We start from the raw sequence: 14,021 nt of genomic DNA, 5'->3' as shown, positions 1-14,021 counted from the left end.
AGGAGCTGAAATCGCTATAGGCCTGCAAAATGACATTTATTGAAATGCCAATAACGCGGAACCTAATGCGCAATATTGGTGATAACCTAGTAAAAGTGATGTTGCTTAACAATTTTTATAGAGTAGATTGCTGATATCTGCCGCAATATTATCTCGCAAGGTCAAGTGCGACCTATGGGAGCTATCACAGCAATTATAACGTTGGGATAGGTTTCATTTGCAGCTGTTCAGCGGAATGTACCTGCTAATACAATTTTTTTGATGATGAAAGAAAAATTCGTGTCACCGTCACACTAGCCATTTTCGAAGGCTGTATGCCCTGACTCGTACGCTCCTAGAATCTGTCGACAGAATAATACAATAAAAACGCATGCGTATCTCCAGTTTCGGAAATAAAAAAATTAAACTATTAACCACGCAACACGGACAAGGAAATCGAGTAGTTGAACTTGTAATGTAAATGCAGCCAACGTTTCCAAAAGCGGACTCGTATATTTCTGGCGTTTGTCAAAGTACAAGAAAATTAACACTGAAGAAATAAAGAAGGACGCAAGTAGGGTGGCTTGAAAATAACATATGGTCAGAATAGGGGCACTGGTCACATATTCTGTCGAAAACAGTAGAGAAATAACTAAGAACCTTGAGAATACTTATGCACGCATAGCTGCTGTTAAGGCAGTGTGCTTCGCTTTCTGACAAAGCTGGCGTTATTCATATTTCCCCTCCGGAAGGGGAACTCAATCTTCAAACAAGAACGGACTCAATGCCGTCGTCAGAGGAATCGCTGTCCGAATATTCCTCTTGCTGCGCCGCCAGTATTGCTTCGAGTTTATCGACCATACACTTCACAAACACCTTAACACGAAGGCTTACTTTGCCACGATTTGATGACATTAGCTGCTGCTTCTTGTAGGAAATAGCAAGGATCTTACGCAAATTCTTCTCCATAGTGTCTGCTGTGAAGACGTCTTCGCTCTGAAAATAAACACGTGTTGTCAGCTGGCAGACCAAGGGCAAAGTGAGAACGAGCTCCCTGCTAAAGAAAAGTTGGGACAAACTGTGTCGAATTTCTTAGAAAGGAAAGGGGGGCCAGCAAATCGTTCACCTGCGAGTGGGTGAAGGCTTTGTTGAAGTGGCTGACAGGTGTCAGCTCCATTGCTGCTTCGTTTTATGCCTGAGGAGCTGAAATCGCTATGGGCCTGCAAAATGACATTTATTGAAATGCCAATAACGCGGATCCTAATGCGCAATATTGGTGATAACCTAGTAAAAGTGATGTTGCTTAACAATTTTTATAGAGTAGATTGCTGATATCTGCCGCAATATTATCTCGCAAGGTCAAGTGCGACCTACGGGAGCTATCACAGCAATTATAACGTTGGGATAGGTTTCATATGCAGCGGTTCAGCGGAATGTACCTGCTAATACAATTTTTTTGATGATGAAAGAAAAATTCGTGTCACCGTCACACTAGCCATTTTCGAAGGCTGTATGCCCTAACTCGTACGCTCCTAGAAACTGTCGACAGAATAATACAATAAAAACGCATGCGTATCTCCAGTTTCGGAAATAAAAAATAAAACTATTAACCACGCAACACGGACAAGGAAATCGAGTAGTTGAACTGGTAATGTCAATGCAGCCAACGTTTCCAAAAGCGGACTCGTATATTTCTGGCGTTTGTCAAATTACAAGGAAATTAACACTGAAGAAATAAAGAAGGACGCAAGTAGGGTGGCTTGAAAATAACATATGGGCAGAATAGGGGCACTGGTCTCATATTCTGTCGAAAACAGGAGAGAAATAACTAAGAACCTTGAGAATACTTATGCACGCATGGCCGCTGCTAAGGCAGTGTGCTTCGCTTTCTGACAAAGCTGGCGTTATTCATATTTCCCCTCCGGAAGGGGAACTCAATCTTCAAACAAGAACGGACTCAATGCCGTCGTCAGAGGAATCGCTGTCCGAATATTCCTCTTGCTGCGCTGCCAGTATTGCTTCGAGTTTATCGACCATACACTTCACAAACACCTTAACACGAAGGCTTACTTTGCCGAGATTTGATGACATTAGCTGCTGCTTCTTGTACGAAATAGCAAGGATCTTGCGCAAATTCTTCTCCATCGTGTCTGCCGTGAAGACGTCTTCGCTCTGAAAATAAACACGTGTTGTCAGCTGGCAGACCAAGTGCAAAGTGAGAACGAGCTCCCCGCTAAAGAAACATAGGGGTCAAACTGTGTCGAATTTCTTAGAAAGGAAAGGGGGGCCAGCAAATCGTTCACATTCCTTTGTTGCCTGCGAGTGGGTGAAGGTTTTGTTGAAGTGGCTGACAGGTGTCAGCTCCATTGCTGCTTCGTTTTATGCCTGAGGAGCTGAAATCGCTATAGGCCTGCAAAATGACATTTATTGAAATGCCAATAACGCGGAACCTAATGCGCAATATTGGTGATAATCTAGTAAAAGTGATGTTGCTTAACTATTTTTATAGATTAGATTGCTGATATCTGCCGCAATATTATCTCACAAGGTCAAGTGCGACCTATGGGAGCCATCAGAGCAATTATAACGTTGGGATAGGTTTCATTTGCAGCAGTTCCGCGGAATGTACCTGCTAATACAGTTTTTTTTATGATGAAAGAAAAATAAATGTCACCGTCACACTAGCCATTTTCGAAGGCTGTATGCCCTGAATCGTACGCTCCTAGAAACTGTCGACAGAATAATACAATAAATACGCATGCGTATCTCACGTTTAGGAAATAAACAATAAAACTATTAACCACGCAACACGGACATGGAAATCGAGTAGTTGAACTGGTAATGTCAATGCAGCCAACGTTTCCAAAAGCGGACTCGTATATTTCTGGCGTTTGTCAAATTACAAGAAAATTAACACTGAAGAAATAAAGAAGGACGCAAGTAGGGTGCATTGAAAATAACATATGGGCAGAATAGGGGCACTGGTCACATATTCTGTCGAAAACAGTAGAGAAATAACTAAGAACCTTGAGAATACTTATGCACGCATGGCTGCTGCTAAGGCAGTGTGCTTCGCTTTCTGACAAAGCTGGCGTTATTCATATTTCCCCTCCGGAAGGGGAACTCAATCTTCAAACAAGAACGGACTCAATGCCGTCGTCAGAGGAATCGCTGTCCGAATATTCCTCTTGCTGCGCCGCCAGTATTGCTTCGAGTTTATCGACCATACACTTCACAAACACCTTAACACGAAGGCATACTTTGGCACGATTTGATGACATTAGCTGCTGCTTCTTGTACGAAATAGCTAGGATCTTGCGCGAATTCTTCTCCATCGTGTCTGCCGTGAAGACGTCTTCGCTCTGAAAATAAACACGTGTTGTCAGCTGGCAGACCAAGCACAAAGTGAGAACGAGCTCCCCGCTAAAAAAACGTAGGGGTCAAACTGTGTCGAATTTCTTAGAAAGGAAAGGGGGGCCAGCAAATCGTTCACATTCCTTTGTTACCTGCGAGTGGGTGAAGGCTTTGTTGAAGTGGCTTACAGGTGTCAGCTCCATTGCTGCTTCGTTTTATGCCTGAGGAGCTGAAATCGCTATAGGCCTGCAAAATGACATTTATTGAAATGCCAATAACGCGGAACCTAATGCGCAATATTGGTGATAACCTAGTAAAAGTGATGTTGCTTAACAAGTTTTATAGAGTAGATTGCTGATATCTGCCGCAATATTATCTCGCAAGGTCAAGTGCGACCTACGGGAGCTATCACAGCAATTATAACGTTGGGATATGTTTCATGTGCAGCGGTTCAGCGGAATGTACCTGCTAATACAATTTTTTTGATGATGAAAGAAAAATTCGTGTCACCGTCACACTAGCCATTTTCGAAGGCTGTATGCCCTAACTCGTACGCTCCTAGAAACTGTCGACAGAATAATACAATAAAAACGCATGCGTATCTCCAGTTTCGGAAATAAAAAATAAAACTATTAACCACGCAACACGGACAAGGAAATCGAGTAGTTCAACTGGTAATGTCAATGCAGCCAACGTTTCCAAAAGCGGACTCGTATATTTCTGGCGTTTGTCAAAGTAGAAGGAAATTAATAGTGAAGAAATGAAGAAGGACGCAAGTAGGGTGGCTTGAAAATAACATATGGGCAGAATAGGGGAACTGGTCACATATTCTGTCGAAAACAGGAGAGAAATAACTAAGAACCTTGAGAATACTTATGCAGCATGGCCGCTGCTAAGGCAGTGTGCTTCGCTTTCTGACAAAGCTGGCGTTATTGATATTTCCCATCCGGAAGGGGAACTCAATCTTCAAACAAGAACGGACTCAATGCCGTCGTCAGAGGAATCGCTGTCCGAATATTCCTCTTGCTGCGCCGCCAGTATTGCTTCGAGTTTATCGACCATACACTTCACAAACACCTTAACACGAAGGCTTACTTTGCCACGATTTGATGACATTAGCTGCTGCTTCTTGTACGAAATAGAAAGGATCTTAGGCAAATTCTTCTCCATCGTGTCTGCCGTGAAGACGTCTTCGCTCTGAAAATAAACACGTGTTGTCAGCTGGCAGACCAAGCGCAAAGTGAGAACGAGCTCCCTGCTAAAGAAAAGTTGGGGTCAAACTGTGTCGAATTTCTTAGAAAGGAAAGGGGGGCCAGCAAATCGTTCACATTCCTTTGTTGCCTGCGAGTGGGTGAAGGTTTTGTTGAAGTGGCTGACAGGTGTCAGCTCCATTGTTGCTTCGTTTTATGCCTGAGGAGCTGAAATCGCTATAGGCCTGCAAAATGACATTTCTTGAAATGCCAATAACGCGGAACCTAATGCGCAATATTGGTGATAATCTAGTAAAAGTGATGTTGCTTAACTATTTTTATAGATTAGATTGCTGATATCTGCCGCAATATTATCTCGCAAGGTCAAGTGCGACCTATGGGAGCCATCAGAGCAATTATAACGTTGGGATAGGTTTCATATGCAGCAGTTCCGCGGAATGTACCTGCTAATACAGTTTTTTTTAAGATGAAAGAAAAATAAATGTCACCGTCACACTAGCCATTTTCGAAGGCTGTAAGCCTTGACTTTTACGCTCCTAGAAACTGTCGACAGAATAATACAATAAAAACGCATGCGTATCTCAAGTTTACGAAATAAATAATAAAGCTATTAACCACGCAACACGGACATGGAAATCGAGTAGTTGAACTGGTAATGTCAATGCAGCCAACGTTTCCAAAAGCAGACTCGTATATTTCTGGCGTTTGTCAAAGTACAAGGAAATTAACAGTGAATAAATAAAGAAGGACGCAAGTAGGGTGGCTTGAAAATAACATATGGGCAGAATAGGGGCACTGGTCACATATTCTGTCGAAAACAGTAGAGAAATAACTAAGAACCTTGAGAATACTTATGCACGCATGGCTGCTGCTAAGGCAGTGTGCTTCGCTTTCTGACAAAGCTGGCGTTATTCATATTTCCCCTCCGGAAGGGGAACTCAATCTTCAAACAAGAACGGACTCAATGCCGTCGTCAGAGGAATCGCTGTCCGAATATTCCTCTTGCTGCGCCGCCAGTATTGCTTCGAGTTTATCGACAATACACTTCCCAAACACCTTAACACGAAGGCTTACTTTGCCACGATTTGATGACATTAGCTGCTGCTTCTTGTACGAAATAGCAAGGATCTTACGCAAATTCTTCTCCATCGTGTCTGCCGTGAAGACGTCGTCGCTCTGAAAATAAACACGTGTTGTCAGCTGGCAGACCAAGCGCAAAGTGAGAACGAGCTCCCTGCTAAAGATAAGTTGGGGTCAAACTGTGTCGAATTTCTTAGAAAGGAAAGGGGGGCCAGCGAATCGTTCACATTCCTTTGTTGCCTGCGAGTGGGTGAAGGCTTTGTTGAAGTGGCTGACAGGTGTCAGCTCCATTGCTGCTTCCTTTTATGCCTGAGGAGCTGAAATCGCTATAGGCCTCCAAAATGACATTTATTGAAATGCCAATAACGCGGAACCTAATGCGCAATATTGGTGATAATCTAGTAAAAGTGATGTTGCTTAACTATTTTTATAGATTAGATTGCTGATATCTGCCGCAATATTATCTCGCAAGGTCAAGTGCGACCTACGGGAGCTATCACAGCAATTATGACGTTGGGATAGGTTTCATATGCAGCTGTTCAGCGGAATGTACCTGCTAATACAATTTTTTTGATGATGAAAGAAAAATTCGTGTCACCGTCACACTAGCCGTTTTCGAAGGCTGTATGCCCTGACTCGTACGCTCCTAGAAACTGTCGACAGAATAATACAATAAAAACGCATGCGTATCTCCAGTTTCGGAAATAAAAAATAAAACTATTAACCACGCAACACGCACAAGGAAATCGAGTAGTTCAACTGGTAATGTCAATGCAGCCAACGTTTCCAAAAGCGGACTCGTATATTTCTGGCTTTTGTCAAAGTAGAAGGAAATTAATAGTGAAGAAATAAAGAAGGACGCAAGTAGGGTGGCTTGAAAATAACATATGGGCAGAATAGGGGCACTGGTCACATATTCTGCCGAAAACAGGAGAGAAATAACTAAGAACCTTGAGAATAATTATGCACGCACGGCTGCTGCTAAGGCAGTGTGCTTCGCTTTCTGACAAAGCTGGCGTTATTCATATTTCCCCTCCGGAAGGGGAACTCAATCTTCAAACAAGAACGGACTGAATGCCGTCGTCAGAGGAATCGCTGTCCGAATATTCCTCTTGCTGCGCCGCCAGTATTGCTTCGAGTTATCGACAATACACTTCACAAACACCTTAACAAGAAGGCTTACTTTGCCACGATTGGATGACATCAGCTGCTGCTTCTTGTACGAAATAGCAAGGATCTTGCGCAAATTCTTCTCCATCGTGTCTGCCGTGAAGACGTCTTCGCTCTGAAAATAAACACGTGTTGTCAGCTGGCAGACCAAGCACAAAGTGAGAACGAGCTCCCTGCTAAAGAAAAGTTGGGGTCAAACTGTGTCGAATTTCTTAGAAAGGAAAGGGGGGCCAGCAAATCGTTCACATTCCTTTGTTGCCTGCGAGTGGGTGAAGGCTTTGTTGAAGTGGCTGACAGGTGTCAGCTCCATTGCTGCTTCGTTTTATGCCTGAGGAGCTGAAATCGCTATAGGCCTGCAAAATGACATTTATTGAAATGCCAATAACGCGGAACCTAATGCGCAATATTGGTGATAACCTAGTAAAAGTGATGTTGCTTAACAATTTTTATAGAGTAGATTGCTGATATCTGCCGCAATATTATCTCGCAAGATCAAGTGCGACCTATGGGAGCTATCACAGAAATTATAACGTTGGGATAGGTTTCATATGCAGCTGTTCAGCGGAATGTACCTGGTAATACAGTTTTTTTGATGATGAAAGAAAAATTCGTGTCACCGTCACACTAGCCATTTTCGAAGGCTGTAAGCCTTGACTCTTACGCTCCTAGAAACTGTCGACAGAATAATACAATAAAAACGCATGCGTATCTCAAGTTTACGAAATAAATAATAAAGCTAATAACCACGCAACACGGACATGGAAATCGAGTAGTTGAACTGGTAATGTCAATGCAGCCAACGTTTCCAAAAGCGGACTCGTATATTTCTGGCGTTTGTCAAAGTACAAGGAAATTAACAGTGAAGAAATAAAGAAGGACGCAAGTAGGGTGGCTTGAAAATAACATATGGGCAGAATAGGGGCACTGGTCACATATTCTGTCGAAAACAGTAGAGAAATGACTAAGAACCTTTAGAATACTTATGCACGCATAGCTGCTGCTAAGGCAGTGTGCTTCGCTTTCTGACAAAGCTGGCGTTATTCATATTTCCCCTCCGGAAGGGGAACTCAATCTTCAAACAAGAACGGACTCAATGCCGTCGTCAGAGGAATCGCTGTCCGAATATTCCTCTTGCTGCGCCGCCAGTATTGCTTCGAGTTTATCGACCATACACTTCACAAACACCTTAACACGAAGGCTTACTTTGCCACGATTTGACGACATTAGCTGCTGCTTCTTGTACGAAATAGCAAGGATCTTGCGCAAATTCTTCTCCATCGTGTCTGCCGTGAAGACGTCTTCCCTCTGAAAATAAACACGTGTTGTCAGCTGGCAGACCAAGCGCAAAGTGAGAACGAGCTACCCGCTAAAGAAACCTAGGGGTCAAACAGTGTCGAATTTGTTTGAAAGGAAAGGGGGGCCAGCAAATCGTTCACATTCCTTTGTTGCCTGCGAGTGGGTGAAGGCTTTGTTGAAGTGGCTGACAGGTGTCAGCTCCATCGCTGCTTCGTTTTATGCCTGAGGAGCTGAAATCGCTATAGGCCTGCAAAATGACATTTCTTGAAATGCCAATAACGCGGAACCTAATGCGCAATATTGGTGATAACCTAGTAAAAGTGATGTTGCTTAACAATTTTTATAGAGTAGATTGCTGATATCTGCCGCAATATTATCTCGCAAGATCAAGTGCGACCTATGGGAGCTATCACAGGAATTATAACGTTGGGATAGGTTTCATATGCAGCTGTTCAGCGGAATGTACCTGCTAATACAATTTTTTTGATGATGAAAGAAAAATTCGTGTCACCGTCACACTAGCCATTTTCGAAGGCTGTATGCCCTGACTCGTACGCTCCTAGAAACTGTCGACAGAATAATACAATAAAAACGCATGCGTATCTCCAGTTTCGGAAATAAAAAATAAAACTATTAACCACGCAACACGGACAAGGAAATTGAGTAGTTCAACTGGTAATGTCAATGCAGCCAACGTTTCCAAAAGCGGGCTCGTATATTTCTGGCGTTTGTCAAAGTAGAAGGAAATTAATAGTGAAGAAATAAAGAAGGACGCAAGTAGGGTGGCTTGAAAATAACATATGTGCAGAATAGGGGCACTGGTCACATATTCTGTCGAAAACAGTAGAGAAATAACTAAGAACCTTCAGAATACTTATGCACGCATGGCCGCTGCTAAGGCAGTGTGCTTCGCTTTCTGACAAAGCTGGCGTTATTGATATTTCCCCTCCGGAAGGGGAACTCAATCTTCAAACAAGAACGGACTCAATGCCGTCGTCATAGGAATCGCTGTCCGAATATTCCTCTTGCTGCGCCGCCAGTATTGCTTCGAGTTTATCGACCATACACTTCACAAACACCTTAACACGAAGGCTTACTTTGCCACGATTTGATGACATTAGCTGCTGCTTCTTGTACGAAATAGCAAGGATCTTGCGCAAATTCTTCTCCATCGTGTCTGCCGTGAAGACGTCTTCGCTCTGAAAATAAACACGCGTTGTCAGCTGGCAGACCAAGCGCAAAGTGAGAACGAGCTACCCGCTAAAGAAACCTAGGGGTCAAACTGTGTCGAATTTCTTTGAAAGGAAAGGGGGGGCCAGCAAATCGTTCACATTCCTTTGTTGCCTGCGAGTGGGTGAAGGCTTTGTTGAAGTGGCTGACAGGTGTCAGCTCCATTGCTGCTTCGTTTTATGCCTGAGGAGCTGAAATCGCTATTGGCCTGCAAAATGACATTTATTGAAATGCCAATAACGCGGAACCTAATGCGCAATATTGGTGATAATCTAGTAAAAGTGATGTTGCTTAACTATTTTTATAGAGTAGATTGCTGATATCTACCGCAATATTATCTCGCAAGGTCAAGTGCGACCTATGGGAGCTATCACAGCAATTATAACGTTGGGATAGGTTTCATATGCAGCTGTTCAGCGGAATGTACCTGCTAATACAATTTTTTTGATGATGAAAGAAAAATTCGTGTCACCGTCACACTAGCCATTTTCGAAGGCTGTATGCCCTGAATCGTACGCTCCTAGAAACTGTCGACAGAATAATACAATAAATACGCATGCGTATCTCACGTTTAGGAAATAAACAATAAAACTATTAACCACGCAACACGGACATGGAAATCGAGTAGTTGAACTGGTAATGTCAATGCAGCCAACGTTTCCAAAAGCGGACTCGTATATTTCTGGCGTTTGTCAAATTACAAGGAAATTAACACTGAAGAAATAAAGAAGGACGCAAGTAGGGTGGCTTGAAAATAACATATGGGCAGAATAGGGGCACTGGTCACATATTCTGTCGAAAACAGTAGAGAAATAACTAAGAACCTTGAGAATACTTATGCACGCATGGCTGCTGCTAAGGCAGTGTGCTTCGCTTTCTGACAAAGCTGGCATTATTCATATTTCCCCTCCGGAAGGGGAACTCAATCTTCAAACAAGAACGGACTCAATGCCGTCGTCAGAGGAATCGCTGTCCGAATATTCCTCTTGCTGCGCCGCCAGTATTGCTTCGAGTTTATCGACCATACACTTCACAAAGACCTTAACACGAAGGCTTACTTTGCCACGATTTGATGACATTAGCTGCTGCTTCTTGTACGAAATAGCAAGGATCTTGCGCAAATTCTTCTCCATCGTGTCTGCCGTGAAGACGTCATCGCTCTGAAAATAAACACGTGTTGTCAGCTGGCAGACCAAGCGCAAAGTGAGAACGAGCTACCCGCTAAAGAAACCTAGGGGTCAAACTGTGTCGAATTTCTTTGAAAGGAAAGGGGGGCCAGCAAATCGTTCACATTCCTTTGTTGCCTGCGAGTGGGTGAAGGCTTTGTTGAAGTGGCTGACAGGTGTCAGCTCCATTGCTGCTTCGTTTTATGCCTGAGGAGCTGAAATCGCTATAGGCCTGCAAAATGACATTTATTGAAATGCCAATAACGCGGAACCAAATGCGCAATATTGGTGATAATCTAGTAAAAGTGATGTTGCTTAACTATTTTTATAGAGTAGATTGCTGATATCTGCCGCAATATTATCTCGCAAGGTCAAGTGCGACCTACGGGAGCTATCACAGGAATTATAACGTTGTGATTGGTTTCATATGCAGCTGTTCAGCGGAATGTACCTGCTAATACCATTTTTTTGATGATGAAAGAAAAATTCGTGTCACCGTCACACTAGCCATTTTCGAAGGCTGTAAGCCTTGACTCTTACGCTCCTAGAAACTGTCGACAGAATAATACACTAAAAACGCATGCGTTTACAACACGGACACGGACAACACGGACAAGGAAATCGAGTAGTTGAACTGATAATGTCAATGCAGCCAACGTTTCCAAAAGCGGACTCGTATATTTCTGGCGTTTGTCAAATTACAAGGAAATTAACACTGAAGAAATAAAGAAGGACGCAAGTAGGGTGGCTTGAAAATAACATATGGGCAGAATAGGGGCACTGGTCACATATTCTGTCGAAAACAGTAGAGAAATAACTAAGAACCTTGAGAATAATTATGCACGCACGGCTGCTGCTAAGGCAGTGTGCTTCGCTTTCTGACAAAGCTGGCGTTATTCATATTTCCCCTCCGGATGGGGAACTCAATCTTCAAACAAGAACGGACTGAATGCCGTCGTCAGAGGAATCGCTGTCCGAATATTCCTCTTGCTGCGCCGCCAGTATTGCTTCGAGTTCATCGACCATACACTTCACAAACACCTTAACACGAAGGCTTACTTTGCCACGATTTGATGACATTAGCTGCTGCTTCTTGTACGAAATAGCAAGGATCTTCCGCAAATTCTTCTCCATCGTGTCTGCCGTGAAGACGTCTTCGCTCTGAAAATAAACACGTGTTGTCAGCTGGCAGACCAAGCGCAAAGTGAGAACGAGCTACCCGCTAAAGAAACCTAGGGGTCAAACTGTGTCGAATTTCTTTGAAAGGAAAGGGGGGCCAGCAAATCGTTCACATTCCTTTGTTGCCTGCGAGTGGGTGAAGGCTTTGTTGAAGTGGCTGACAGGTGTCAGCTCCATTGCTGCTTCGTTTTATGCCTGAGGAGCTGAAATCGCTATAGGCCTGCAAAATGACATTTATTGAAATGCCAATAACGCGGAACCAAATGCGCAATATTGGTGATAATCTAGTAAAAGTGATGTTGCTTAACTATTTTTATAGAGTAGATTGCTGATATCTGCCGCAATATTATCTCGCAAGGTCAAGTGCGACCTATGGGAGCTATCACAGCAATTATAACGTTGGGATAGGTTTCATATGCAGCTGTTCAGCGGAATGTACCTGCTAATACAATTTTTCTGATGATGAAAGAAAAATTCGTGTCACCGTCACACTAGCCATTTTCGAAGGCTGTATGCCCTGACTCGTACGCTCCTAGAATCTGTCGACAGAATAATACAATAAAAAAGCATGCGTATCTCAAGTTTCGGAAATAAAAAAATAAAACTATTAACCACGCAACACGGACATGGAAATCGAGTAGTTGAACTGGTAATGTCAATGCAGCCAACGTTTCTAAAAGCGGGCTCGTATATTTCTGGCGTTTGTCAAAGTACAAGGAAATTAATAGTGAAGAAATAAAGAAGGACGCAATTAGGGTGGCTTGAAAATAACATATGTGCAGAATAGGGGCACTGGTCACATATTCTGTCGAAAACAGTAGAGAAATAACTAAGAACCTTCAGAACACTTATGCACGCATGGCCGCTGCTAAGGCAGTGTGCTTCGCTTTCTGACAAAGCTGGCGTTATTGATATTTCCCCTCCGGAAGGGGAACTCAATCTTCAAACAAGAACGGACTCAATGCAGTCGTCATAGGAATCGCTGTCCGAATATTCCTCTTGCTGCGCCGCCAGTATTGCTTCGAGTTTATCGACCATACACTTCACAAACAGCTTAACACGAAGGCTTACTTTGCCACGATTTGACGACATTAGCTGCTGCTTCTTGTACGAAATAGCAAGGATCTTGCGCAAATTCTTCTCCATCGTGTCTGCCGTGAAGACGTCTTCGCTCTGAAAATAAACACGTGTTGTCAGCTGGCAGACCAAGCGCAAAGTGAGAACGAGCTACCCGCTAAAGAAACCTAGGGGTCAAACTGTGTCGAATTTCTTTGAAAGAAAAGGGGGGCCAGCAAATCGTTCACATTCCTTTGTTGCCTGCGAGTGGGTGAAGGCTTTGTTGAAGTGGCTGACAGGTGTCAGCTCCATTGCTGCTTCGTTTTATGCCTGAGGAGCTGAAATCGCTATAGGCCTGCAAAATGACATTTCTTGAAATGCCAATAACGCGGAACCTAATGCGCAATATTGGTGATAATCTAGTAAAAGTGATGTTGCTTAACTATTTTTATAGATTAGATTGCTGATATCAGCCGCAATATTATCTCGCAAGGTCAAGTGCGACCTATGCGAGCCATCAGAGCAATTATAACGTTGGGATAGGTTTCATATGCAGCAGTTCAGCGGAATGTACCTGCTAATACATTTTTTTGATGATGAAAGAAAAATTAATGTCACCGTCACACTAGCCATTTTCGAAGGCTGTAAGCCTTAACTCTTACGCTCCTAGAAACTGTCGACAGAATAATACAATGAAAACGCATGCGTATCTCAAGTTTAGGAAATAAACAATAAAACTATTAACCACGCAACACGGACATGGAAATCGAGTAGTTGAACTGGTAATGTCAATGCAGCCAACGTTTACAAAAGCGGACTCGTATATTTCTGGCGTTCGTCAAAGTACAAGGAAATTAACAGTGAAGAAATAAAGAAGGACGCAAGTAGGGTGGATTGAAAATAACATATGGGCAGAATAGGGGCACTGGTCACATATTCTGTCGAAAACAGTAGGGAAATAACTAAGAACCTTGAGAATAATTATGCACGCACGGCTGCTGCTAAGGCAGTGTGCTTCGCTTTCTGACAAAGCTGGCGTTATTCATATTTCCCCTCCGGAAGGGGAACTCAATCTTCAAACAAGAACGGACTGAATGCCGTCGTCAGAGGAATCGCTGTCCGAATATTCCTCTTGCTGCGCCGCCAGTATTGCTTCGAGTTTATCGACAATACACTTCACAAACACCTTAACACGAAGGCTTACTTTGCCACGATTGGATGACATCAGCTGCTGCTTCTTGTACGAAATAGCAAGGATCTTGCGCAAATTCTTCTCCATCGTGTCTGCCGTGAAGACGTC

The sequence above is a fragment of the Dermacentor albipictus genome, chromosome 3 (genome assembly GCF_038994185.2).
Source record: "Dermacentor albipictus isolate Rhodes 1998 colony chromosome 3, USDA_Dalb.pri_finalv2, whole genome shotgun sequence".
NCBI lineage: Eukaryota > Metazoa > Arthropoda > Arachnida > Ixodida > Ixodidae > Dermacentor > Dermacentor albipictus.
Note: the sequence above shows the minus strand (reverse complement) of the source record.